At 43.9% G+C, this 27,892-nt stretch overlaps 1 long non-coding RNA gene across 1 annotated transcript; it reads left to right on the top strand.

Moving 5' to 3' along the window:
* Positions 1 to 6,971: 6,971 nt before the first annotated feature.
* Positions 6,972 to 24,012, top strand: LOC141056962 (uncharacterized). The gene is made up of 2 exons (XR_012221963.1): positions 6,972 to 7,045; positions 23,098 to 24,012. It is a non-coding gene; the product is annotated as an uncharacterized lncRNA (long non-coding RNA).
* Positions 24,013 to 27,892: the final 3,880 nt, after the last annotated feature.

The raw sequence follows: 27,892 nt of genomic DNA, 5'->3' as shown, positions 1-27,892 counted from the left end.
AATCCTTTCCTACAGTCGGCTGAAGCTGCGCCTCATTGGCATCCTGCTCTGTTGCTTCCCTGCATGTATGCGCACTAGCATCCTGCTCTGTTCCCCCCCCCCCCACACATGTACGCTCACTGGCACCCTGCTCGGTTGCCCGAAGCGTGTACGCTCGCTGGTACCTTGCCTTTTTGCCCCCCTTGCATATAACGCTCTCTGGCAGCCTACTCTGTTGCAATCTGCCGCCTTGGCTGACACATCAGCGGATATGGTTAGGCTGGCAGCCAGATCGGCAGTATTTTCTAATGCATCCCGGCAAAGGTCTCTGGCTCCAATGCTGGTTAAGAGATCTCCAAACTAAGTCGAGGTTATGCTCCATCCCCTGTGAGGGCGAATTCTTATTTGGATCCACGTTTGATGATATTCTGGATAAAGCAGGGGATAATAAAAAAAAAAAAAAAAAAAGCTTCCCCAGCCTCTGCAATGCCTCTTATAGGAAGTCCTTTCGGAGTAGGAAATTCTTCCGAAGGAAGCCACCCAAGAAACAGGATCGGTGGGATGGATAGGAGAGCGAAGACCAAAGGGTTCTTGATCAACTGGATCCCCAATGATAACGAGGCCATCCTAATGAGGGTTTTCCTCAGGGGGAGGAAGATTTCTCTTTTTCTCCCAGCCTGGGAAAAAACATCCAGCAGCTCCTGGATCTTGAACCTAATAAGATCAGGTCTAAAATTTCATTAACACTCCGTCCCCCCAGCCAAATTTCGTGGTAACGCCCCAGAGATCGAGTGAAGAGCAACTAGCCTTAGAGCAGGAAGTTTTTGGTGTGATAGAGAAAGCAGTCCTTCAAGAGGTCTCTTACGGGGGAAAAAGGCGAAGGATTCTTCTCCCCTCTGTTCCTCAGAGAGAAACCTGATGGAATGTTCAGGAAATTATAAATCTGAAAAAAACTGAACAAGTCATTGAAGGTTCGAACCTTCAAAATGGAAACAAAAACATTGGTAAAATTGCTGTTTCCAGACTGTTTCATGACTGTTCTCGACTTAAAGGACGCCTACTATCACATCCCCATCCATAGAGACTATCAGAAATTCTTCAGGGTAGCAGTCCAGATAAAAGGGATAGTAAAACTACCAATTCACGGCCCTCCCATTCGGTCTAGCCATAGTGCCACGGGTGTTCACCAAGATAGTGGCAGAGGTCATGGCACACTTGAGTGAACAGGATATCCTAATTGTCCCATATTTGGACGATTTTCTGATGATAGGCAACTCTCCCCACCATTGCAAGTACCAGCTAGAGAAAGTCATGGATTCCTTGACAAACTTAGGCTGGCTTTTGAATCTGAAAAAATACAGAACCATCAGGAATGTCTAGGTATCATACTAGATGAACAAAAACAGGACCGTCGCCTCCCGACAGAGAGAGTTCAAAAGATCATAGCTCTGAGATCCCGGTTCCATGACTGCCTGTATCCCGGCCATTCAATGGTCTCCGACACACACCAGGGACTTAAGGACCTGTCACACTAAGCGATATCGCTATAACGTCACTGGTTTTTGTGACGTTATAGCGATATCGCTATGTCTGATACCGCCGACCGCTCCCCCGCTGGTTATCGCTGATCGCACGAGAACGTCCTGGGCCGCTTCTCGTCGTCTGCTTCCTGCTGTAGCGACGCGTGGACGCGGGCGGGAGGATGTCAGGATCACCTCGTCTGACCGGTAAGTAGTGACCCCCCGACCCCTGCGATGTCGCTGGTGAGATCTGCCTGTGTGGCAGCTCACTAGCGACCACTTAGCGATGCAGCAGCGATCCTGACCGCGTCATATCGCTGGTCGGGATCGCTGGTACATCGCTAAGTGTGACAGTACCTTTACACTGGGAAATCCTATCAGCCAAAAACTCTATAAAAGGTGATTTAGAAGGTCAGCTAACCTTGTCGTCAAGAACAGCACTTTCTTTAGAATGGTGGATGAGGATAGACCATTTAACCCGGGGTATTCTATGGATGATTCCGGTCTGTCAGGTTCTGACCACAGACATAAGTCCCAAGGGTTGAGGGGGCTCACTTGAACGACCAGGTAGCTCAAGGGGTCTGGACAGAGGATCTCAGATCAGTATCCTCAAACATGAAGGAACTATTGGCAGTGAAGTTTGCCCTTTTAGAATTTTTTAACACTCTTCAGGGACACCACGTAAGAATATGCTCAGACAACCGGGTAGTGGTAGCATACTTAATAATAATAATAATTTTTATTTATATAGCGCCAACATATTCCGCAGCACTTTACAATTAAGCGGGGACATGTACAGACAATAAATTCAATACGAGTTAAGACAATTCAAACAGTGACATTAGGAGTGAGGTCCCTGCTCGCAAGCTTACAATCTGCAAGGAAATGGGGGGACACAGTAGGTGAGAAATGCTTGTTAATTCAGGTCTGGCAATTATAATAGGGATTTTCATATAAAGCTGCATGATCCGGTCATCAGCCCGTGTGTTTAAGTGCAATAGACAAGTATCAAGTGCAGTTATCATGTGCATGAAGGGTGTGGAGACAGATGAATAGTAGGGTGCAGATTCAGAATAATATTTGGAAGGAGGGAACAGGGCAAAGTTAGCTTGCTGAGTAGTTGATGTGGTAGGCTTGTTTGAAGAGATGGGTTTTCAAAGCGCGCTTGAATAGGTCAGGGCTAGGTATTAGTCTGATCGTCTGGGGAAGTGCATTCCAGAGAGCTGGAGCAGCACGAGAGAAGTCTTGGAGACGGAGGTGCGAGGTTCGGATTACGGGGGATGTTAGTCTTAGGTCATTTGTAGAACGGAGGGCACGTGTAGGGCGATAGACAGAGATGAGAGAGGAGATATAAGGCGGTGCAGAACAGTGGAGAGCTTTGTGGGTGAGAGAGATGAGTTTATACTGGACCCTGTAGCGAATAGGTAGCCAGTGTAATGACTGGCACAAGATGGAGGCATCGGTGAAAGCGGCTGGACAGAAATATGACCCTGGCTGCCGCATTCAAGATGGATTGGAGAGGAGAAAGTTTGGTAAGAGGGAGACCGATCAGAAGAGAGTTGCAGTAGTCCAGACGAGAATGAATAAGAGCGACAGTAAGAGTCTTAGCAGTTTCAAAGGTGAGAAAAGGTCAGATTCTGGAGATGTTTTTAAGATGCAGGTGACAAGAGCGACTGAGTGATCGGATGTACGGAGTAAAGGAAAGTTCAGTGTCGAATATGACCCCAAGACAGCGGGCATGCTGCTTGGGAGTTATGGTTGAACCCTCCAGGGTTATTTCTATGTTGGGTAGAGTGAGGTTAGTAGAGGGGAGAAACACAAGAAGTTCAGTTTTAGAGAGATTTAGTTTCAGATAGAGGGAGGACATGATGCTAGAGACAGCAGACAGACAATCCTTGGTATTTTGAATTAGGGTAGGGGTGATGTCAGGGGAAGAAGTGTATAATTGCGTGTCATCAGCATAGAGATGATACTGGAACCCAAATCTGCTGATTGTTTGTCCAATAGGGGCAGTGTATAAAGAGAAGAGGAGGGGGCCTAGGACTGAGCCCTGCGGTACCCCGATAGTAAGGGGACGAGAAGAGGAAGAGGAGCCGGAAAAAGATACAGTGAAGGAGCGGTCAGAGAGGTAGGAGGAGAACCAGGAGAGGGCTGTGTCCTTGAGGCCTATAGAGCGGAGCATAGTGAGGAGGAGCTGGTGATCCACAGTGTCAAATGCGGCAGAGAGATCCAGGAGAATCAGCAGGGAGCAATGACCTTTCGATTTAGCTGTTATTAAATCATTAGAGACTTTACTGAGGGCAGTTTCAGTAGAGTGTAAAGAGCGGAAACCAGATTGTAAGGGGTCGAGAAGAGAGTTATCCGAGAGATAGCGGATTAGACGGGAGTGGACCAGGCGTTCCAGGAGTTTAGAGATGAAGGGAAGGTTAGAGACAGGTCTGTAGTTAGCAGTGCAGTTCTGGTCCAGGGATGGCTTTTTAAGTAAAGGGGTTATGATGGCATGTTTAAATGAGAAGGGAAATATACTTGAAGAAAGAGAGAGGTTAAATATTTGTCAGGTGAGTGGTGACCACTGGTGAGAGAGACTGCAGGAGCTGTGAAGGAATAGGGTCACTGTTGCAGGTTGTAGGCCGAGCAGAAGCGAGGAGCTTGGAAACTTCTTCTGAAACAGGCTCAAAGATGTCTAGTGAGCTTGAGGTGCGGCAGGGAAGGGGATCCAGGCACTGAGGAGATAGGGCTGAGATATCCTGATGGATGTGGTTGATTTTTTCTAGGAAATAAGTGGCCAGATCCTCACCGCTGAGGTTGGTGATGGGGGCCTGTACTTTAGGTTTCAGGAGGGAGTTTAAGGTTTCAAAAAGTCGTCTTGGGTTGTTGGATAGTGAGGTGATGAGGGTGGTGAAGTAGGATTGTTTGGCCAGATGAAGGGCAGAGTTATAGGTTTTGAGCATGAACTTATAGTGGATGAAGTCTTCTGCTAAGAGAGATTTTCTCCACTGCCGCTCTGCACACCTCGAGCAGCGCTGAAGAAAGCGTGTTTGCGTTGTGTGCCAGGGCTGCCGTTGTCTGTGTCGGGTCTTTCTGCGTATAGAAGGTGCTGCTTCATCTAGGGCATTCTTCAGTGTATTATTGAAGTGTGACAATGCTATGTCTGGACAGGAGAGGGTGGAGATGGGGGCTAAAGATGTGTGGAGATTGTCCCTAAGCTGTTGGGTATTAATGGTACGTGTATTCCGATAAGTGTGGTAAGTGGGGGTGTCCCGGGTGAGGGACAGCCGGGACACTTAAACAGCCAGGGGGGTACCCAATCCCGCTCTCTTATGGAAGTGACAAAGTCCATTTTGCAGATAGCCGAGGGCAACCTGGGGTCTCCATCTACACTCCACATAAGAGGGTCAGAAAATTGCAGAGTGGATTTCTTGAGTCGGACCCAGCTGAGATGGGAGTGGGAACTGAGTCAGTGTTCGATCTGATCGCAGAAAGTTGGGGACGTCCATCCCTAGACCTATTCGCCAACAGTCAAAACCTATTCTGCTCAATAGATCCCAAAGGGAACCCTGAAGCGGTAGATGCCTTCATGATTCCATGGGACCCACCATCTAGCCTATACTTTTCTCCCAATTGCCCTGAATCCAGTGGTTCTGAGGAAAATCCGGGAAAACAGGGCAAATGTAATCTCAATAGCCCCCTTTTGGCCAAAGAGGGCGTGATTTTCTTGGCTGAGGATGATGTCCATCTCTGACCCCTGGGTATTTCCAGAGGTTCCGGACTTTCTTTACCAGGGACCAGTTCTTCATCCTCAGGTAACAAACTTACACAACAGCCTGGAATTTGAGAGGGATAAAGGGTTTTCCCCAAATTTAATATTCACATTACTACAGCGTAGGAAACCCGTAACCACCAAACTTTATGGGAAAACATGGAAGTTCCTTTCATCCTCAGGTTCCAGGTTAGGAGAGGTTCCCTTAACAGCCATCTTAGAGCTTTTACAGAAGGGGTTGGAACAGGGCCTATCTATAAGCACTTTGTAGGTTCATGTCGCAGCATTATAAACCCTATACAATACAATTGTGACCTGGCCAGGAATTGGTAGTTTTCCAGGTTCATCAAGGCATTGGCTAGGTCTAGACCCATCCCCTCTTGGAATCTTCCTCCTTGGGATTTGATCTTGGTCCCACCAAACCTCCTTTCGAAACCCTGGTATATTCTTCACTGAGAATCCTGTCCCTTAAAACATCACTAAAGTAGCCCTCACATCAGCTCGTAGAATCAATGACATCCAGGCATCTGCTGGCCCTCCCTTCACGCGAATCTTGGAGGACCGAGTTATTCTTGAAATCAACCCAGCCTACCTACCAAAAATGGCCTCACGATTCAATAGATCCCAGGAGATCTCCCTTCTTTTTGCCCAACCACAAGAACAAGGGAGAAAGGGTCCTGCATACACTAGATGTCAGGAGGTGCCTAATCCAATACCTAGCGGTCACACGAGTGTAGGAAGGATAGGGCTCTTTTTGTGTGCTTTCAGGGTCCTTGAAAGTTGCAAAAAACTTCTAAAGGCACATTGGTGAGGTGGATAAGAGACGACATCACCATGTCATACTCCTTGTGTGGGGAGACCGCCCCGGAGAAACTGAAAGCTCATTCGACGAGGGCAGTAGTGGCCACTTGGGTGGAAAGAGGCGGTGCCTCAATAGATCAGATGTGTAGAGCTGCTACTTGGTCTTCCCCCTCTACATTCTTCAATCACTATCGGCTGGACTTAAGCCCCCTTTACATTTAGCGATGCACCAGCGATCCCGACCACGATATGACCCGGTCAGGTTTGCTGGTGCATCGCTAAATGGTCGCTAGTGAGCTGCCACACAGGCAGATCTCACCAGCGACATAGCAGCGGTCATTACCTTTCAGAAGCGGCGATGATGACGTCTACGCGTCGCTCGTCGGCGCCAGCAGGAAGCCGTCAACGAGAAATGGACCTGGACGATCTCACGCGATCAGCGATGGCCAGCGGGCGAGTCGGTCAGAGGTAAGTATCACATGTAGCGATATCGTTAGCAATATCGCTGCTGCGTCATAAAATCAGTGACGCTTTAGCGATATTGCTAGCGATATCGCTATGTGTAAAGCCCCCTTTAGCCTCTTCCTCAGACCTTACTTTTGGTAGAAGGGTTCAGGAAGCAGCGGCCCCTTCCTAATGTACATTCTCTGCAATTCTATCCTTGGCGCCGTCATGGGGGAAGGAGAATGTTACTTACCGGTAATGGGACTTCACAGAGCCCATGACGGCACCCGTACATTCCCTCCCTTCACGTGTGGGTGTGCACACTTACTTTTGTTTTATGCATAGTCGTCACACGGTGCTCCTGGTAAGCTTCGTAGTAATGTTGAATATTGTGTTATTAACCTGGATGTCCTGTCGTGCTCTGTAAACAACTGATGCAGGAGAGATGTACCGCCCTTTTTATCTGTAGGTTTCCTGTCCTTGAAGGGAGGATCCATACTCTACGTGATGCCGTCGTGGGCTCTGAGAAATCCTGTTACCGGTAAGTAACTATGTCTTTTGCATTGCAGAAATAATTTTCTGAAAATGAGCAGGGAGTTCTATTAGTATGGGAGATTAGAAAGGGGTGCGGCATATGGCTGCAAAGTGGCGTCATAGAAGGATTGAGAAGTTCTCATGTTAGCAATCTCTGTACAGCCCAATACCAAGCAGCCATCTTTAGCAATGTGATCTGTGTTGTAGCCAAAGTTGACAAGTAGCCCCAGCCATACTGCACAGAGCACCTTAGAAACCGGTGTTCTTGGGACCAGATATAAGGCATTACTGGCTAGTGCTTGGACATTGTGTGACTGCATGTTTTCTAGTGATACCTTGTGGACACACCTTAGAGCTGACTTAAAATGCTCACAAATCCAGCATGGACAGATACGCTGCCGCCTCCTTCCTTTATTTTAGGTTTGCTTTCAGTAATAAACTAATTTCTGGCTCTTCTTAAAGCGACACATCATTATAATAAAAGGGGAGCACTCGTAGCTTACAACCCCTTTAAAAAACAAAAGGTAGCAATAGTATATATTTGTGCGAAATATGGCAAGCTCCACTTTCAGGTACAATTGCTTCTGACTTAATGCAGCCCTGATGTAACTTTGGTTATTTTTTTTGCTATATAATCTGAGAGCAGCATGATGTAGGGGGCAGAGACCCTGATTCCAGCGATGTATTGCTCAGTTTACTGGGTGCAGCAGTTGTGATCCAATCACCGCTTTTTTTTTCTGCTGTAGGTCTAGCAGAGCTCAGAATGCTGAGCACACCGCCCTCACCACTGGCAGCTTTGTGTGTACACTGTATATTGTGACAGCTCGTAATCGGAGGTTGGGGCGTGGATGGACCAGGAAGCATGAGACACCTAGTCCTGTAGTGATAATCTCCTGCTAATCAAATCCTGATTTTATTAAAATGTCAGCACACAGCCTAGATAGTGACATATCGCTGGAAACGGTGTCTCCGCCTGTACATCATGCTGCTCTCAAATTACATAGCAAAAACCAGGTAACAGATTCCCTTTTAACACAGTGGTAGACAAAGGCAATGTTCCCACGAGTTTTTAGTGAGTTTTCTTTACTCTGCGTATTTTTTAAAAAAAACTGCAAGTGTCCTTTGTTACTTTATGGGTGCAGAAATGATGAAAATCTGTAACATCAAAAACACGGTGGGGGAACGCATCTTTATAGATGAAAAGAAAAACAAAACATTTTATGGATGTTACATCACCCAACCTCCGGCCACCACAAAATTACATTTAAGTATGAGCATTTATGGTCGACCACCAGTATCCCACACGGTACGATTCATAAATAGAACCTTCCAGCATGTTGTTATATGGACGCTCTCTATATTCGATCATGTAATATTACATTTTAAATTTCTAGACTTTTCAGCACATTGAATACACCTGTGCTGGCATATTGCAGGTCAATGATTGCTGCTGCAGCATACCGCGGGTCAATGATGGCCGGTACACCATATTGCGGGTCAACGGTGGCCGTTGCGACATATTGCGGGTCAACGGTGGCCGTTGCGACATATTGCGGGTCAACGGTGGCCGTTGCGACATATTGCAGGTCAACGGTGGCCGTTGCGACATATTGCGGGTCAACGGTGGCCGTTGCGACATATTGCGGGTCATCGATGGCCGGTGCACCATATCGCGGATCAACGGTGGCCGTTGTGACATATTGCGGGTCAACTGTGGCCGTTGCGACATATTGCGGGTCAACGATGGCCGGTGCGACATATTGCGGGTCAACGATGGCCGGTGCACCATATCGCGGGTCAACGGTGGCCGTTGCGACATATTGCGGGTCAACGGATAGCCGGTGCACCATATCGTGGGTCAACGATGGCCGGTAAGGCATATTGCAGGGCAATGATAGGCGATGCGGCATTTTATTTGCATCTTGTGGCTTCTTAAGTTTAACTTATATTTCAGACACTAAGGCGGAATAATTTGATTTTCACTTTCTGCTAAGCATAATGCAGAAATAATTGATGACTAAAGGAACATGCAAGATGGAAGAGTGACGGGTGAAGAGGCTCCTGGAAAGGAAGATAAGTGATATTAGCATTGGTTAATCTGAAAAGAGCATGTAGTGGAGGTGAAGTATCCAGACCCGTTCATTCCGCTATTAATTTCCATTTCAGTGATGAGCCTATCTTTAAAGATGTCACAATTCAGCTACTAGTATCCCGGAACAGCAACGTTGTTGTCAAGAGAAATGTTCCCAAAATAGCTCTGAGATTACATGCCACCGTTATCAGCGTCTTGTCACCGGGCCTTCTCACTCAGCACCCCCTTCATCCATTAAAATATTGTTCTAGTATTGAGGTTAGGGCAGAGGAGTTTGTGCTTTGGTTATCAAACTTTCTAAATTAGCTCTAGGCCTTGTGTCCAGGACCATACGGTGGGACACATACTGGACTATGGGTCTGTGGTGCGCTCATTGTATCATCCTTTTGCCTACTTTAGCACAATGTTGGAAACTGTGCAGAGTAAGCTGCTTTGTGTGTAGTTGAGGAACTAACCATCTCTAGCCCTTATACGACTTCTGTACTACAGGTTCCACCTCTAATTTTCAATTGTCTCTGAGCTTGTGAGGTACACTATGACCGGAGCTACAGGGCAACTTTTGCCGTGACTAAGGTCGCACGGCTAAAGATCGTTGTATGCCCATAGATAGTTTTGCTCAAAAGTTTACATACCCCAGCAGAATTTTTGCTTTCTTGGTCTTTTTTCAGAGAATATGAATGATAACACCAAAACTTTTTCTCCACTCATGGTTAGTGGTTGGGTGAAGCCATTTATTGTCAAACCACTGTGTTTTCTCTTTTTAAATCATAATGACAACCCAAAACATCCAAATGACCCTGATCAAATCACCAGGGTATGTAAACTTTTGATCAGGGTCATTTGGATGTTTTGGGTTGTCATTATGATTTAAAAAGGGAAAACACCGTAGTTTGACAATAAATGGCTTCACCCAACCTGTGAGTGGCCATCTCAGTCTGCTGACCTCAATATCATTGAGCCACTCTGGGGAGATCTCAAGTGCGCAGTTCATGTTAGACAACCCAGGAATTTACAGGAACTGGAGGCTTAGACAACCCAGGAATTTACAGGAACTGGAGGCTTAGACAACCCAGGAATTTACAGGAACTGGAGGCTTTTTGCCAAGAAGAGTGGGCAGCTTTACCATCTGAGAAAATAAAGAACCTCATCCACAACGACCACAAAAGACTTCAAGCTGTCATTGATGTTACAGGGGGCAATACACGGTATTAAAAAATGGGGTATGTGAACTTTTGATCAGGGTCATTTGGATGTTTTGGGTTGTCATTATGATTTAAAAAGAGAAAACACAGTAGTTTGACATTAAATAGCTTCACCCAACACTAACCATGAGTGGAGAAAAAGTTTTTGGTGTTATCATTCATATTCTCTGAAAAAAAGGCCAAGAAAGCAAAAATTCTGCCGGGGTATGTAAACTTTTCAGCACAACTGTATTACAAGTGAATGGGGTCACAATGGAGCCTACATGCTTGTCACAACCAAATTTGCTTCAGCCTGCAGTTTTTCTAACCTCAGGAGGGAAGAAGGAAAAAAAAAAACCCTAATGCTGCATGTGCTACTAATGCTGCCACTGTGATATCTCTTGTACAGAGCATGCAAAGACACCAGGGATTCCTGCTCTCCTGTCTCTATAAGCACATATTCAGAAGCAGCAACATGGAGGATGTTAAACAGTATTGATAAGTGTAGCTGTGAATCCAGCACTGTAATATTAGAAAGCAGCAGCTGTATGAAGGTCATTATATGGTAGTACTGAACAGTGTAGCTGTGAATCCAGCACTGTAATATTAGAAAACAGCAGCTGTATGGAGGTCATACAGCAGTACTGAGCATTATAAATGTGAATCCAGCACTGTGATATTGCAAAGTAGCAGCACAACCTGATTTTTGTCTTTCTCTCTCTGCTCTTCTCGTTGATCTCATTAGGCAGCTGTAACCTAATTCTTCAGTTAGCTGGTAGTCCGTTTTGTCTTTAGAAAATCATATTGAGCTCTATTTCTGAGAAGCTGATGAGATCAGAAAGCGTGGGGAGTAGAAGTGGCTCAAAGGTAAAGAAACTCAGGATGACTAGACAACTTTATGCATACCACTGATGCCTGTAAAGAACTGTTGCATAAAATTCACTGTGCAAAACAATGCAGAGTTCTGTTCAAGCTGCTGACTTGTTGCACTATGTAGATTTTATGTAGAACTATTATTGACCTAATAAAAGGGGGATGAGGATCAACATTAGTTGTAGGGTACTCTGGTACAGAAACTTGCACTGTGCTTATTCTTTGAGTTCTTTGCGTCCTTAAAGAAAGCCTGTTACTAAACCCCCACCATCTGCTTTTATTGTTACTGTCGTTGTCATTACGTGTAATGTTAGCCGTAGTTTAATGAACATAAATGCATATAAAATAATTTGCTCAACAAGAGTTACAGAGGTTGTTAAATGCTCACAAGCTGCCTTCATGTCCCAGGGGGCTGAATGCGTCTTCTGAAGCATGCGCAGGGAAGCTGGGTGTACATGTGCTAGCTGCCTCCACACGCTGCGCAGCGAGCCGTCAGTTTGTCAGGAGAGGGTGCTCAGTGCAAGCACTTTCATATTCACTGTGCAAACGAGAGGATATTCACTGGCTCTCAAAGAGGCTAGAAATTATGTACAGTTTATAGTTCTCAGGTTGGAAATAGACACAAGTCCATCAATTTCAAGCTATGACCTAACGTTTTGATCCAGAGGGAAGGAAAAATCCCACGAGGCAGATGCTAACTACGTCATATTGAGGGGAAAAATTCCTTCTCGAATCCACATACGCCAATCGGACTAGTTCCCTGGAGCAAAGTCCCATCACAAAATCTAGTGCCCATAACCCGTAGTGTTGTATTTTTCATTAATCGAATCACATCCAGGCCCTTCTTGTGCTTGTTTAGTGAATTGATCATGACATGTTGTATCTGAGTTACATAATCTCACTGCTCTTACACTAAAGATCCCATAATCACCCTCCTCTGACCGTAAATAATCCATAATCTATGTGCTTTTACAGTAAATAATCCATATTCTCACTCCTTACAGTAAAGAATCCATAATCTCACTGCTCTTACAGTAAAGAATCCATAATCTCACTGCTCTTACAGTAAAGAATCCATAATCTCACTGCTCTTACAGTAAAGAATCCATAATCTCACTGCGCCTACAGTAAATAATCCATATTCTCACTCTTTGCAGTAAAGAACCCATAATCACTCTCCGTTGACAGTAAATAATCCATAATCTGTGCTTTTACAGTAAATAATCCATATTCTCACTCCTTACAGTAAAGAATCCATAATCTCACTGCTCTTACAGTAAAGAATCCATAATCTCACTGCGCCTACAGTAAATAATCCATATTCTCACTCTTTACAGTAAAGAACCCATAATCACTCTCCGTTGACAGTAAATAATCCATAATCTATGTGCTCTTACAGTAAATAATCCATATTCTCACTCCTTACAGTAAAGAATCCATAATCTCACTGCGCTTACAGTATATAATCCATAATCTCACTCCTTTCACAATAAAGAATAAATTATCTCCCTGTTCTTCCCCTAAAGAATCCTGTTTCTACATAGAGCTTAAGGCTGTGTGGCCACGATGCGATTTTTAAGCGTTTTTGCCGTGATTTTTGGCGCGAAAACGCTTAAAAATCGTGTACAGAACGCCCCCCATGCATTCCTATGGCATTCCGCACATGCTGTGCTAATGCTGCGCTTTTTTCCGTGGCGGAATCGCATCGCGGAAAAAATCACAGCATGATCATTCTTTTGTGCGGAATCGCAAAGAATTGCCGCGATTCTGCACCCATAGGAATGCATGAGAATCGCTTACTTCCCGCATGTGGCTATGCCCACCATGCGGGAAGTTAAGCGTCTCATGTGCGGTTGGTACCCACGGTGTGGAGGAGAGGAGACTGTCCTCCAGGCCCTGGGTACCATACCCCTGTAAAAAAAAAGAATAAAAAATAAAAAATTGGGGTATATTTACCTTCCGACGTCCCGCGCTGCCATCCCGGCCTAAGCGTTCCCAGTAATGCCTTGCGGCAAGGCCCTGTGATGACGTAGTCTCGCGAGATCGCTATAGCAACGCGAGACCAACGTCATCACAGGTCTCGCAAGGCATTGCTGGGAACGGAAGCGTCGCTGAGGCTGCACGGGACGTCGGAAGGTAAATATACCCCGATTTTTTATTTTATTTATCATTTTTAACATTTTTTATTTTACTATTGATGCCGCATAGGCGGCCTCAATAGTAAAAACCTGGTCACACTTGTCAAACACTATGTATGACGAGTGTGACCAACCTGTCAATCACTTTCCAAGCGATGCTTCAAATCGCTTGGAAAGTGCTTGAATATCGCATGTGAAAATCGCGCGTAAAAAAAAAACCGCGCGATTTCTGGGAAGGCGTCCGGTTTTCAGTGTCCGGATTTAAACGCAACGTGGGAACATAGCCTAAAACTTGTCACTTTATCCAGAAAGAAAAAATAAGCAATTGTACACATACAGTCCTGTACAATATGACTGCAATATATTAATAGAATATAAATAATTTTGATGGGAGGAGGGCTTCTTTCAGGCCTCATTCACACGTCAGTATTTTTGATCAGTGTTTCATCAGTGTCTGTATGCCAAAACACAGCACAGGTGTCAATCTTTCAATGATAGATTTTCTCAGTTATTTCCATCTTGGTTTTGGCATAAAACACTGGTGCAACATACCGACGTGTGAATGAGGCCTAACAGGAGACGTCCATAAAGGGGGGTTTTTGCTAAGAATCTAGCAATCAACCGAAAACGACGGCAGAATCGTTGTGAAGAGGAGCTCTGCCTGTCTTGTGTCCTTGACAATTACTCAGCTGGTGACTACAAGATACAACAGCCTCTACTTTTGGAAATGATGTCCCTTCCGTGAGATGACGCTCCATGGTCTCCAATATCACTGCTCATTAGCTTTGACCTTTTTTCTTTTTTATTTCACAGAATTTCAGGGTGTTACTCTTCCCAATCGTGAACTGCCAAAAACGTTACTCGTCCGTGTCATCATTATGTATTGTGCGAGGTGTTGCTGAGATATTGAATTTCCAGGGAATAGATAGGATGTATCGTTCGGGAATAGTGCAAAAGCGGTGAGAAGAAAAAAAAAAACAACAGGAAGAGTTGGAGCCAAACTGATGAAAATGTAGCAAGAATTAAGAGGAGCACAAGTGAGCAAATGAGCTCCGAATGTGAATTGCGCAGATGTTCCTGCATTTTTCGGCTGCACCAGTGATGAGCATATTCCTCCAGCTTTATCTTTTGCATTGCCACCGGCAAAAGTGATGTGTTGCAGACAGCAGTACTACAAAGCATGTGGATGGGAGTTCATAAAATCTCATCCACCACGATGGTCCTGTGCATTCTGAACTCCAAATCTGCCGCAATTATGTCTGTGTGAATACAGACACTGACATCTACAGTAACGTTCACTCGTGTTCGGGGTTGTCTTTTTGGCAATATCTGGGCACAATTTATCTGCGCTATTTATCTGTCTAGGAGCTCTTTCAGACGTGAGTGATTTTTTTTTTTTTTGTTTGAGTTTCATCAGTGTTTTTGATCATTTTCATCAAAGTTTGAGAATAAGGAATAGTTTCTCCACTCTCTCCAATCTAGCAGTCCTTGAAAATCGGACAGCATGCCAATGGCAAGGGTTGCTAACCTGACTTTTTTTTTTTTTTTTGGACAGATTACCAAAAAAAAAAAAAATCAGGGACAGAAAATATTTTTCACAGACGCTTTGGAAAACCATAATAAATCATTACGATTATAGGTGATCCGTGTCTACAGCCCATAATTGTGATATGATGACATTATCTACATTCACTGTAAAATGATAATGAAACAGTCAAAATTACAGTATCTGCATAAGTTTGTTAAGCTTCAAAATAATCACGGAAGCCTTCACTTTTTTTTTTACTGACAGGGCAAAATATTGCCCCATTTTTCGGACTGTTCTGTAACTTCTAAAAGTGACGATCTATCGTACTGAAATTTGGGCTGTACATACTTTGGTTCATGAGAAACTGATGTTTTAAAGCAGGTGTTTGAAAATGTCCACCGTTTCCATCCAAGCACTCCTGCATGCGCCGATCCATATTGTTGAATGTATTCTGCTGGAAGTCTGTGGTCATAGCCTGAATTGCTCGCTGTACGTTCTCTCGGAGTGCCTGTAATGTTCGTGGCTTGTTATTGTACACCCAATCCTTCAAATGACCCCCCCCAAAGGAAAATATCCGGTGGTGTTGAATCAGGTGATCTTGGTGGCCACAGTCCATTGGAGATTACGCCGTCATCATTGACATGTTGCTTACAGCACGCTTGTCTCCTGTGCAACGATTTACGTGGAGATGCCAGAAGCCGCTGTTTCACATCAAATTGTTTCCTCCAGACATTTTCGGACGTTCCCCACTTTGCCATCCAGTAATGTTCCCGTATGTTCCTGCTTATTCTCCAATACACGGTTTGGACGATGGATTTTAACTTCCAAACTTCTTTAGAAACTCACTTTGGCGCCTCTTTAAGGACTCAGTTTTCCAATGAAAACACGCTCATCCAAACTGTATCTGTACATCGTTAACAAATGAAGAAGGAATTCGACAGGAGTGAAATGCAAGCACCACATAAACTATCGACGCTCAGATCTCATGGTGGAGACGGCCGTCGGGGGTACAAGTCGGTGAGACCACTCAGCGAGAGAATGTTTCTCATTGCTAGTGCTGAGGTTCATTGCACTCTCACTTCTCATGAACCAAAGTATGTACAGTCCAAATTTCAGTAAGGTCTATCATCTCTATTATAAGTTACAGCAATTTTGCCTGGTAAAGTAGCGAGTGAATCAGCCTGTATTTTTCTTGCTTTAAAGAGTTATTCCCAAAAAAACAACTTATCCCCTATCCTGTCGACAAAATGGTGATCACTGGTGGTTCAACCACAGGACTATATACCTAGCGATCCCGAGTCCAAGGCTTTGCGAGGACCCATCTTGACTACAGTGGAATTTTTCATGCTTGAGCTCTCTTCCCTTCCCTGTCTATAGGACTGTTGGCAATGGTCGCGCACTCTACTTGGCTTAGGAGATAGCTTGCTATTTGGGAATAACCCTGTAATCAGAAATCAAAAATTTGGACACCTTTAAAAAAAAAATGTTGTGTTTGCCCCTACAGTGTAGAATAGACATCTATACGTGTGCTGGGTTTATACGGAGCATGGAAAATAGTTGCTCTGATGTTTATCATAAATGATGCAAACATTACTGTTTTGACTCGCACTTGTATACATTTCAGCTGGAGAATTGCCGTGTTTTGCATACGTGTGCTGCGAGCGTCATGCAAGAGCATTTACCTTACCAACATCGGCGCTGCACAAAGAAAATTTCCTATATACTGAAATAGTAGACGGATACACTCTACATAACTATGCCAAGGAGGGTGCACTAACTATGCCAAGGAGGGTGCACTGTGCCAAGGAGGGTGCATTAACTATGCCAAGGAGGGTGCACTATGCCAAGGAGGGTGCATTAACTATGCCAAGGAGGGTGCACTATGCCAAGGAGGGTGCATTAACTATGCCAAGGAAGGTGCACTAACTATGCCAAGGAGGGTGCACTAACTATGCCAAGGAGGGTGCACTATGCCAAGGAAGGTGCACTTAGTATGCCAAGGAGGGTGCACTAACTATGCCAAGGAGGGTGCACTAACTATGCCAAGGAAGGTGCACTATCTATGCCAAGGAGGGTGCACGAACTATGCCAAGGAGGGTGCACGAACTATGCCAAGGAGGGTGCACTAACTATGCCAAGGAGGGTGCACTAACTATGCCAAGGAGGGTGCACTAACTATGCCAAGGAGGGTGCACTAACTATGCCAAGGAGGGTGCACTAACTATGCCAAGGAGGGTGCACTAACTATGCCAAGGAAGGTGCACTAAATATGACAAGGAGAATGCACTAAATATGCCTTGGAGGGTGCATTAAGAAACAAGCGCAGAGCTGAGTGATTCTCTAGGGAAAAACACATTCTCCGTGACCACGGCAATTGAAAAGTTTCTACTTGTCAGATAATACATAGGATAGAGTTACACCGTGGCCAGAACTTTTAGCACGCGGGGCTGTGAGCTTGTAGATACTTATATAGCATTGGTTGTTGTGACATGCAGGAATTTGGGAATGTGCCTCCAGGAGCGTATTGGGATTTTTCACACTTGTACCGGAGACGATGACATTGTGGATAATGAAAGGCCGGCTGACTCTTCCGGGAATGTTTTTAGAGGAACAGATTTTGTGCAGAATCTAGCACCGTGACAATCGATGACTACTGAGACGTCCCGTGTATTCACACGTCGCTGAGACGTGCATGCGTAGTTTTTTATTATAAGGCTCAAGATGAAGAAATTGTTTTATCGCTCCTTTGGGGTTTCAGTATCATTGTTCTTAGGTTAGATATTGTTAACAACTAAGACGTGATGTGTTCATATTCTCGGTACACTGAAGATGCGAGTCGTGTTCCTCTGAAAACATTTTAATGCTATTTTCTTACAGGGGATTTCAAGCACTTTATAGGGATTATCCTGCAACGCTCAATTCTGTATCAAATGGGACATGTGCCAGTGGTCTTTCCACCCCTCGAGACTCGTGCACAATCAGCTGGTATCTTGCATCTGTCCTATGGTAATAAACATGAGACATGCACAATACTGCCGATCCTGCACATTTCTGTGGGTGGGTGAGGTTGTAACGTCGTCGGCTCGGTTTACCTCCTTTGTGGAAATGAGTGGTGTCAGATCACCCCCTACAGGAAAATTACCCATGAGAGGAAATGGTGTGAAATAAGGAAGTGACCTATATTCATCCCTTTAATCTCCCACTGGTTCCATTACCACCATCCATCCATCATCTTATCCATCTATCCATCATTTTATTCATCGATCCATCATCTTATCCTTCCATCACATAATCCATTCATCATCTGATCCATCCATCATCTTATTCACCATTCATCATCTTATCCATCCATTTCATCTTATTCACCCATCCATCAGCCTATCCATCCATCATTTTATCTATCCTATCCATCATCTTATCCATCCATCCATCTTATACATTTATCCATCAATCATCTTATCTATCCTTCCATTCTATCCATCCATTTATACTATCTATCCATCATCGTATCTATCCATCCGTTATCTTATCCATCCATTGATCATCTTATCCATCCAGCCCTATAATCTTGCAGTTTTCACTCTGACCTCGGAGCTTCATTATAGGCCGACATCTTCTGTTCTGCAGAGATCGTTTCTAAGATTTCTAAGATGTAAGATTTCCTAACCACTGTTGGCATGATTATAAGTATCACTTATGTACAGGCTGCCGGTTCTTGTGGGCCACACGGTCGTTGTAAAGTACCGTATATCTAGCAGCTCAGACAGGATGTACAGAAAGCAGAATAAAAAAAATGAATCAACAATAAAAATAAAACATCAAGAAAAAAGAATATTGTCTCACTATTTGTGCTAAATAACTCAAAATAGGTAATAAATAGAAATGAACAAACAAATTTGCCGGACCCTGGGCCCGCGTTCAGGTCAGTATCCCACTGCCTCTGGACGGGAGTCCTGGGAACCGTCCCCTACCTGCCGCCATCTGCGGATCCTCTGTGTCACACCGCAACGATGATGTCACGCCAGGCCGGCCAATCAAACGACACAGCTGGGATGCTGGTAAGTAGTAGGCGGTTTGCAGGGCTCCTCCCCAGCGGCCACCAAATCCTGGCCTGTCCTCTGGGCCAGTGTCCTGCCAATGGATTCTTTCATCTCTCCTTATACTTCACCCTTTTTAGGGCTCCTAATTTCGCATTTCTTGAAAATGCAGAAAAGATCTAAACAGTTTTCTTTTTTGGTTAAGCTTTAAGGAGCTTGAGTGTTTTGGAAAATTCTTTTTAATGAGGATTTTGTGATTGGCTTTAGTTGTCCTTGTGATTTAGGAGGAAGTCTATTATATTAATGAGGAGTATGTGAAAGCACAGTAAACTTTTCCAGGATCCAGCCTCTCATCACTTCAAATAAATGAATAGGATTAAAGGCGTCCAGGTGACATTCTAGTGAGACTTATCGTGTTTATAGGAAAATATCAGCTCGGTATTAAAAACATCTACTTAATAACATCCAGATTTTTTAATGATAGAAACAAGAAAGAAGTGCTGTATACATATCTACAAGATATGACCAGCCAATAGCCGACATGCACCCATTGAGTATTTTCAGAAACATCAAAAACCGTGCGGCGTGGTAGAAAAATAAGTTCGAGTCCCCGCGGTTGCATGTCTCGTGGCTGTTCAACAGCCGCAACCCATGCAGTGATGGCCTAACAGTCAATCCGTGCATGCGTTGCGGCTGTCGAACCGCCGTGAGACATGCAACCGCGGGGACTCGAACGTATTTTTCAAGCAAGCCGAAGACACATTAGCTCAGCACCTTCGCTTATCACTATTAAATACGTATTTTGGCTAAAATAAATTTTGCATTCTGGCTTCTTTTGACTGTTCTATACATCCTGTGTGTATCACAATATATACAGTAGTACACTGCAGTAAGCATCGACTGCAGACCTACTGATAGGTCTCTCTTGGATAACCTAAGCCTTAACAACCAGTTGAACTTTGATGTGGTCATAAATGAGAGTAGCAGATCAGAACTGTAGAAGGGGTAGACTGGTGAGCGGACTGTATATAAGATGATTGCCGGGAGCTGATGGAGAGTTCGTGTTGTGGCCTAGGAGTTTCAGTAATACCTCTGTGTCGTTGGATCTTGCTTGGCGCTTGCCTCAGATCCACTTCTCCTCCTGGACAAGAGCAGGATCTCGATGCCTCTCTAGATACTGTTTGGCTATGTTTCTACAAGATTGTGTCCTGAGCCATTTACTGACTAGGCCCAAAGACTTCTGGATCAGCAGAGCTGGTGAGCCCAATGATGCTGCAAGGGGAAAAACCCTTTAAAGTTGTTGTCCCATACTTATTGTTAGGCTAGGTAGTCAATACCAGATTGTTGGGGGGGGAGACAACCATCCGATCAGCTGTTCATGGTGCCGGAGAAAAAAAGGGTAGGAAAAAACAGGTACAGCCACTTATAAAATGTAAAAATATTTCTTTATTCTATATCCATTAAGACATTTCTGCATTAATACACCTCTTGTTTCTGGCTTTAGACTATAAACATAGTTAGATTTTTCAATTTTTTTTTTCCAAGTCATAGATTTTTGCAATTTTTCCTCTCGGACGGATGGCTGCACAGGCCACTTTTATAAGAATTCCACACTTCCTCCTCTGTGTTCAGAACTGCCAAAGAGGTGAGTTGAAAGAATCACGAAGGTCCACGGACAATGTCAACACTGCAGAACTATCATGCTGAGATTGGGCAACTTTGGCACAAGTAACCCTTCGTGACACTGGAAAAAATGCAAACATCTAACGTGTATAGGGGTTCTCTATGACAGAAGTCAGGGAAAACAAATACTTTCTTTCTATGGAAGATAAATCATTATTTATCATGTGTTTCTTATATAGCGTCATCATATTCCACAGCGCTTTACAGACATTATTATTAGTGATGAGCGAGTATTCTTGTTGCTCTGGTCTCCCCGAGCATGCTCGGGTGGTCTCTGAGTATTTTGGCGTGCTCGAAGATTTAGTTTTTGTCACCTTAGCTGCATGATTTGCGGCTGCTGGACAGCCTGAATACATGTGTGGAATGCCTGTTTATTAGGGAATCTCCACATGTATTCAGGCTGTCTGCAAGTCGCAAATCATACAGCTGAGACGAGGAAAACAAAATCTCCGAGCACGCCAAAATACCCGTAGATCACCTGAGATTGCTTGGGGAGACCCGATCATCGATGCTACTCGCCCATCACTAATTATTATCACTGTCCCTATCAGGGCTCACAATCTATATTCCCTATCAGTATGTCTTTGTGTTGGTTTCCTGCCACATACTAAACATGGGAAGAACATACAAACTCCTTGCAGATGTTGTCCTTGGTGGGATTTGAACTCAGGACTAGTGATGAGCGAGTATACTCGTTGCTCGGGTTTTCTTGAGCATGCTCGGGTGTCCTGAGTATTTTGGTGTGCTCTGAGATTTAGTTTCTGTCGCCACAGCTGCATGATTTGCGGCAACTTGACAGCTTGAATACGTGGGGGTTGCCTGTGGGGAATTCCCACATGTATTCAGGCTGTCAAGTAGCCGCAAATCATGCAGCTGCAGCGACAGAAACTAAATCTCAGAGCACGCCAAAATACTCGGGACACCCGAGCATGCTCAGGAAAACCCGAGCAACGAGTATACTCATCACTACTCAGAACCCCAGTGCTACAAAGCAACAGTACTAAGCACTGATCCACCGTGCTGCCCAAAACTATAAGTGATCCATTCCCCCACTTAAGTAATCATGCATGCTTTTTTGAGAAGATTATGTCTCTAGGGAAAATGAAAGATGGCTGATAGGGCCAAAGGTCACACATTTTACAGTCAATTTAAGGATTTTTACTAGCCATGAAGGGTCTATTGGCAATAAGCAGATCATAAAGTGTTTCCCTGAAAGGACCGCCAACGATCAACTGTGGAGAAACCAGGTAATAAGTGTTTAATTTCCCTATAGCACCATTACATGTGAAATTAAGAATTTTACCATAACTATTCAAATCAGTGGGATGTCTGTGCAAAGCAGAACGGGACATGACCTCCAGAGCAAGACACTCTTACCATCTGTCTAACTGTAACAAGAAGCCATGACATCGCTGGAGAACATGTGCCATTAATGAGGAGAAACTGCCATCTGCTGGCCAGCCGAAATCAATCGGAACCAAAATGTGCTGGACGATTTTCAGGAGGAGCGACCTCGAGTGCTGGACTGGATCAGGTGACCCACAGGAAGGACTTTCCTGATCTAAAAGCCCTGCGCTCCCAACCAAGAGGAGACTTGGCGTCAAGGAAGAGAGCGGAGCAGACGAGCTCCAGAGACATCGCTGAGACTAACATGCCAGGCCTCAGCGGGAAGTCTGCACCTCCCAGGTGCCGGTCCAGATATCCCCAAGTACCGCATACGCTGGTCAGAGCCAGGATCTGCGCCATGTGCTGGAGAAGCGGTAAAACCCAATGATCCCCTCTAGGGCCAGAGCTTAAAAGAGAACTTACGTGGTGACTCCCATGACTAGGCGCACCACCATTGTGAAAAGGACATTAACGTTATATAGGAAAAGACTTTCTTGGTTATTCTAAACTTATTGTTATTCATTCTACTGTTGATTTGCATCGTTACTAACACTAATTGTTTAAAGTTACCGTTGTATATGAGCAGCATTATGTCAACCCCTGGCTGTTTCCGCATCGTGATCTCTGCTTGTTGCAGCCAGACATCTGCATTACATAACCACTCTGTACTTTGGCATAGAGAATCCTAAACGGAAGACCCCTCATTTTAATTAATAATTCACAAATCAGATACTATATTATTATTATTCATTATTATAGCGCCATTTATTCCATGGCGCTTTACATGTGAAAAAGGGGCAGACATAGACAAGTACAATAAACATGAGCAATACAAGCACAACACACAAGTGCAGGAGAGTTTTCACAATGACCACAGTGCCCCATGTATCACTCTTGGTTATGCAGTAAATTATTTCGCCCCATATGTACTTCTACGTTATTAGTGTCTGACCTAAAAAATATAAAAGTTAACCCAGTGAGGCTACCTAATAACCTTAAAAAAACCTACAGTGCAAACTAGAGTTAAAGAACATTAGATTTCCGGGGGAGACTTAATAATCCGATAATCTGCATCCACTTGATAATCAAATAAACTAAACTCAGAATAAAACTTTCCTATTTTTTTTTGTTTTCATTCCAGATAAACAACATAATCCTCCAAATAATCCCTGCTAGGCGATTAAGCAAATCTATTGATGGCAGATCCCTGGCACGCTGCGAGAGTTTGGAGAATCGGACTGAGAAAACCCGACTCAATGCTAAAATATAGAATAATGTCAAGTATTAGATGCTCAGATAGAAACTGCATTCCCTTATGAAAAGCAAAATCGCTAAAAATAAGAGGTTTCATCCAGATTTTGTCCTGTCACCTGCAGAGGGGTCCCATAGCAAGTCAACATACGAGGACCCCATAGTCTGCCTGCTCAGATATGTCCTTTATTTTTTTGCTTTTGGCTTGAGATGTCACAAGATGATTAGCGACAGATGGCCAACTCTGAAAAAAAAGTAAAACCTTTTGTGTTACTCTCTCAAGTTTTTTTCATAGCTGATCATCTTTCTATTCACCTCGGGATCTCTCAAATGAAGGCCACGTTCACACGGTCAGTATTCGGTCAGCATTTTACATCAGTATTTGTAAGCCAAAGCCAGGAGAGCAACAATCAGAGGAGAAGTATAATAGAAGCAAGGAACTACTTCTGTAGTTTTCCCCCACTCCTGCTTTTGGCTTACAAATACTGATGTCAAATACTGACCAAATACTGAAAGTGTGAACGTGCCTAAAAAGAGAGAATAAGGAAGGACTAATCTGTTTATATGCCATTTATGGTTTCCCCCCCCCAAGGAAGCATGGAGAGATATATGGCGGAATTCATCAAGGTGTTTGATCAATCTGGAACATTTTTTTTTTTTTTTTTTTTTTTAAATCCGATATTTTTTATTTGAACTTTTTCCAACAAAACAGATATAACAACCCAGGGGAACGTAGTCCCCTTACCCCACCCCCCTGAATTGAATCGTCCCCCATCTTAACAAAAATAAACATATTATGATATAGCGTCAATGTCACGTCTCCTTGAATAACAATAATTAGAAATACAAGAGAGCCTCTAAATGTGCTACATATAGACAAGACTTCTCTTTAATTCAGTAAAGGTACACTCAAATAAGTAAGACCTAATCGGAATCTCTGTAACTCTCTGGATGCAAGGCCCGAGCTGTCTATCCATGATGCCCAAATCTTTTCAAATTTTCCGATACAGCCTCTCTTCAAGTAAATTGCTTTTTCCATGTTAATCACCCAGTTCACCTTACTAATATATTCCGGAATGGAGGGCGTCTGATCATCCAACCAGTGCTGTGCTATCAACTTTCTAAACATATATAGCATTCTAGCCACCGCTATTTTGCCATACTCATCTGTCGTTAGATCTTCAACATACCCCAATACACAAACCATAGGTGAGCAGTCCAACCCCCCCGAATAAACTTTGTTAATGATATCAACTACTTCTTCCCATAGATGATCCAACTTGGAGCAAGACCACATCATATGAATAAGATCCGCAGACTGAGTCTTACATCTATTGCACATAGGGTTATCTCTGAGTCCAATATCATGCAAGAATTTTGGAGTTCGTGACATCTCAGGAAGCTGGGGCTGCACTTACGCTCCAAAGCGTCCATCGCCTCCTCCTGGAACATTACGTCACTAGAGGGGACTGCGTTTCAGTTATTTACTAGTTTTGGCTTTGCAGCCCCCTCTAAAGACGTCCTGGATCCTGGGTGATGGACTCTGTGGGAGATGCGAGTGTCGTTGATAAGGCCCTACAGCCTGATCAGTGACTTTTGTAGAATGCAAACGATAGACCGATTTCCATCAGTGTTTTAGATCTGCTTCCTAGGAATTTTTTGGATATGGACACGCGAACACTCCCGTAGTCTGTAATGAGTAGATGTTCTATCCTCGAAAAACAAGTATCTGAAACAATTCTTTTACACCCAATTCTACAAATGTACTGTCAGACGTAGATTTGCCAGCTTTAAAAAAGGACCTTTCACCAAATTTTTCATTTTAAATTGGACACACGATGTAATGGCGGCTGCAGAGCGGAATAAAACTTTTTTTTTTATTTCGCCTCTCCGTTGCGGAGATATTAGCGATCAAGGTATTGGCTCGTAATGAGTTAAGACTAAGTGGGTGTTATCAGGGACTTCTCCCTGTAAGAATTGTTATTTGGTAACAACTGCTTGGATTTACCAAAAGTTTACTCATTAGGTGAAAAATACTTTAGGCTACTTTCACAATTGCGTTGCACAGACCTGCGCCGGTCTGCGCACGGCCGCCGCTAAGCTCTACCCCCTGATGCGCCTCCTCCTGTTAGTTCCGCCTATGGGCGCATGACGCTGCATGCGACGTGCGCACCCTATCTTTAGCATGCATCTTTATGCATTTTCTGGTGCATGCATCCTTTTGACGGTGCGCAGAGCACACCAAAATGCAACATGGTGCATTTGGTGCAAGTCGGCGCACCGTCAAAAGGACGCATGCACCGGAAAACACATACCTGCGCACAGCCTGCGTACCCAATGCTAAAGATAGGGTGCGCAGGTCGCATGCAGCGTCATGCGCCCATAGGCGGAGCTAACAGGAGGAGGCACGGCAGGGGGCGGAGCTTAGCGGCGGCCGTGTGCAGTCCGACGCAGGTCTGTGCAACGCAAGTGTGAAAGTAGCCTTAGATTGCTAAAATCTCTGCAACAGAGAGATGAAATAATAATTTAAAAAAAAGTTATATTCTGCTCTGCAGTCACTACTACATCCGGTGTCCTCTGAAAAAATTAGCTGAAAGGACCTCTTTAACCAAATGAGAGCAGGTGAACCAAAAAGGGGTCATATAAGCATTATTTATGTCTGTTCTAGTGATCATGGGGGTCGCAGCAGTGGAGCCCCCAATAATCAGAAACCTTCAAGCAAAACCAACACTTGGCAACCAAATAATACCTCCATAAATTAAAGTAATCTAGTAACAGTACAATCTCATTTATTTTTCTCACTAAACAATTTTGAGATTAGCGGCGACCATTAATATTCGATGCCAGGTCTTCTGTTGTGCCTCATTTATCAGGCGGCACCCCCTAAGGCCGGCCACCATGTGTTTATTATTCCTCCTTCTCCTTTTACGAGACAGAGTGCACATGCCAATATTTTTAATCCGAGCTCTCCCACGCACCTTCAATATGGTGAAACATCGTCTTAATTAATATGTCTTTAAGCAATTTGTCTAATGTGCATTCATTTTAATTAGTCCAATTTTCCCCAAGTTCTGCAGATCGGCTTTAGAATGAAGTTGCGTCTGGAAGTAGGTTTAACTAATAGCGGCACGTCATTGTAAGCTAATGATTGAATGGAGTGGCGTTAGATAAAATGGATTATACAAGTACTAGCTTGGCCCGTGCGAAATTTTCGCACATTGGTCGTCAGGGGCGCAGGCAATTTCAGAAAATGCAAGCTGGTCAAATGAGCTGATGAACACAGACAGGCGTTTATATATGAAAAACAACAAGAAAACACAAAATGACATATTTTCAAAAATACTCTGCAGTAAAAAACATTACAGTAATCAGCAAGTGCTGTATAACGAATACAGGGTATTTAGTCGATACGTTTTTTGCAAAAAATGTATACCAAGCCGTTTCACCACGTCACGGTAACCCTTCCCGAAGCAGTCCCTTTCTAATGTATTTAAAACCTGAACATGTGAACAGTGTCTAAATGAACAGGATACAGACAGGTGCTTCCCAGTATATGGGCTTGTGGTGTAAGACAGCTCATTTATGTGCATGTCACACAGGAGAGGGGTGGGGTCTCCCAAACCATGCTGAGCAAGGAAAAAACGGATTTAAAAATATGTTTTTTGGGGTACTGTGGTGCCACCAGCAGGTCATTTTTCCTTACTGCAGGATTATGAAAATTAATGTTTAAACTGTATTTTGTGATCAAATCGTGGATGTGTGGTTTGTTTGGCTATTTTCTTGCTGAAGGGGGCAAGTTTACCTTTCAAATGGTGTATCATTTGTGTGTGTGGGTGCAATATGAACGGAAATACAAAGGAATCACCGAAAAACTGTTTAGAAATAATAGAATAGATTAGCACCGCCACCAAGTAAATGATGCAAAATATCATCCACTACTAAGCAAATATTAGTAACTGGCATAGGGTGCCAGCAATGTTATATTTTTGCAAGAGTGGGGAGACTACAGTAACTAGTAATCTATTCAAGGGTGCACAGTAGCTAGTTATATATTCGGGGGGGCATAGTAGCTAGTTATACATTTGGGAGCATAGTAGTTAGTTATATATTCAGAGGCACAGTAGCTAGGTGTACATTCAGGGGGAGACTACAATCACTAGTATATTCAGGGGACACAATAGTTATATATTCAGGGAGGTAAAGTAGCTAGTTATATATTCGGGGGACACAGTAGCTAGTTATATATTCGGGGGACACAGTAGACATTTACATATTCAGGGGGGCACAGTAGTTAGGTGTATGTTCAGGGGGGAGACTACAGTATCTAATAATATATTCAGGGGACACATTAGCTAGTTATACATTCAGGGGGGAACAGTAGCTAGTTATATATTCAGGGGGCACAGTAGCTAGTTATATATTCAGGGGGGAACAGTAGCTAGTTATATATTCAGGGGGCACAGTAGCTAGTTATATATTCAGGGGGCACAGTAGCTAGTTATATATTCAGGGGGGAACAGTAGCTAGTTATATATTCAGGGGGCACAGTAGCTAGTTATATATTCAGAGGGGCACAGTAGCTAGTTATATATTCAGGGGGCACAGTAGCTAGTTATATATTCAGGGGGGAACAGTAGCTAGTTATATATTCAGGGGGCACAGTAGCTAGTTATATGTTCAGGGGG

Source organism: Dendrobates tinctorius, unplaced genomic scaffold, assembly GCF_039654945.1.
Source record: "Dendrobates tinctorius isolate UK_male_01 unplaced genomic scaffold, ASM3965494v1 ptg000201l, whole genome shotgun sequence".
NCBI lineage: Eukaryota > Metazoa > Chordata > Amphibia > Anura > Dendrobatidae > Dendrobates > Dendrobates tinctorius.
This window is presented reverse-complemented; position numbering and strand designations above follow the sequence as displayed.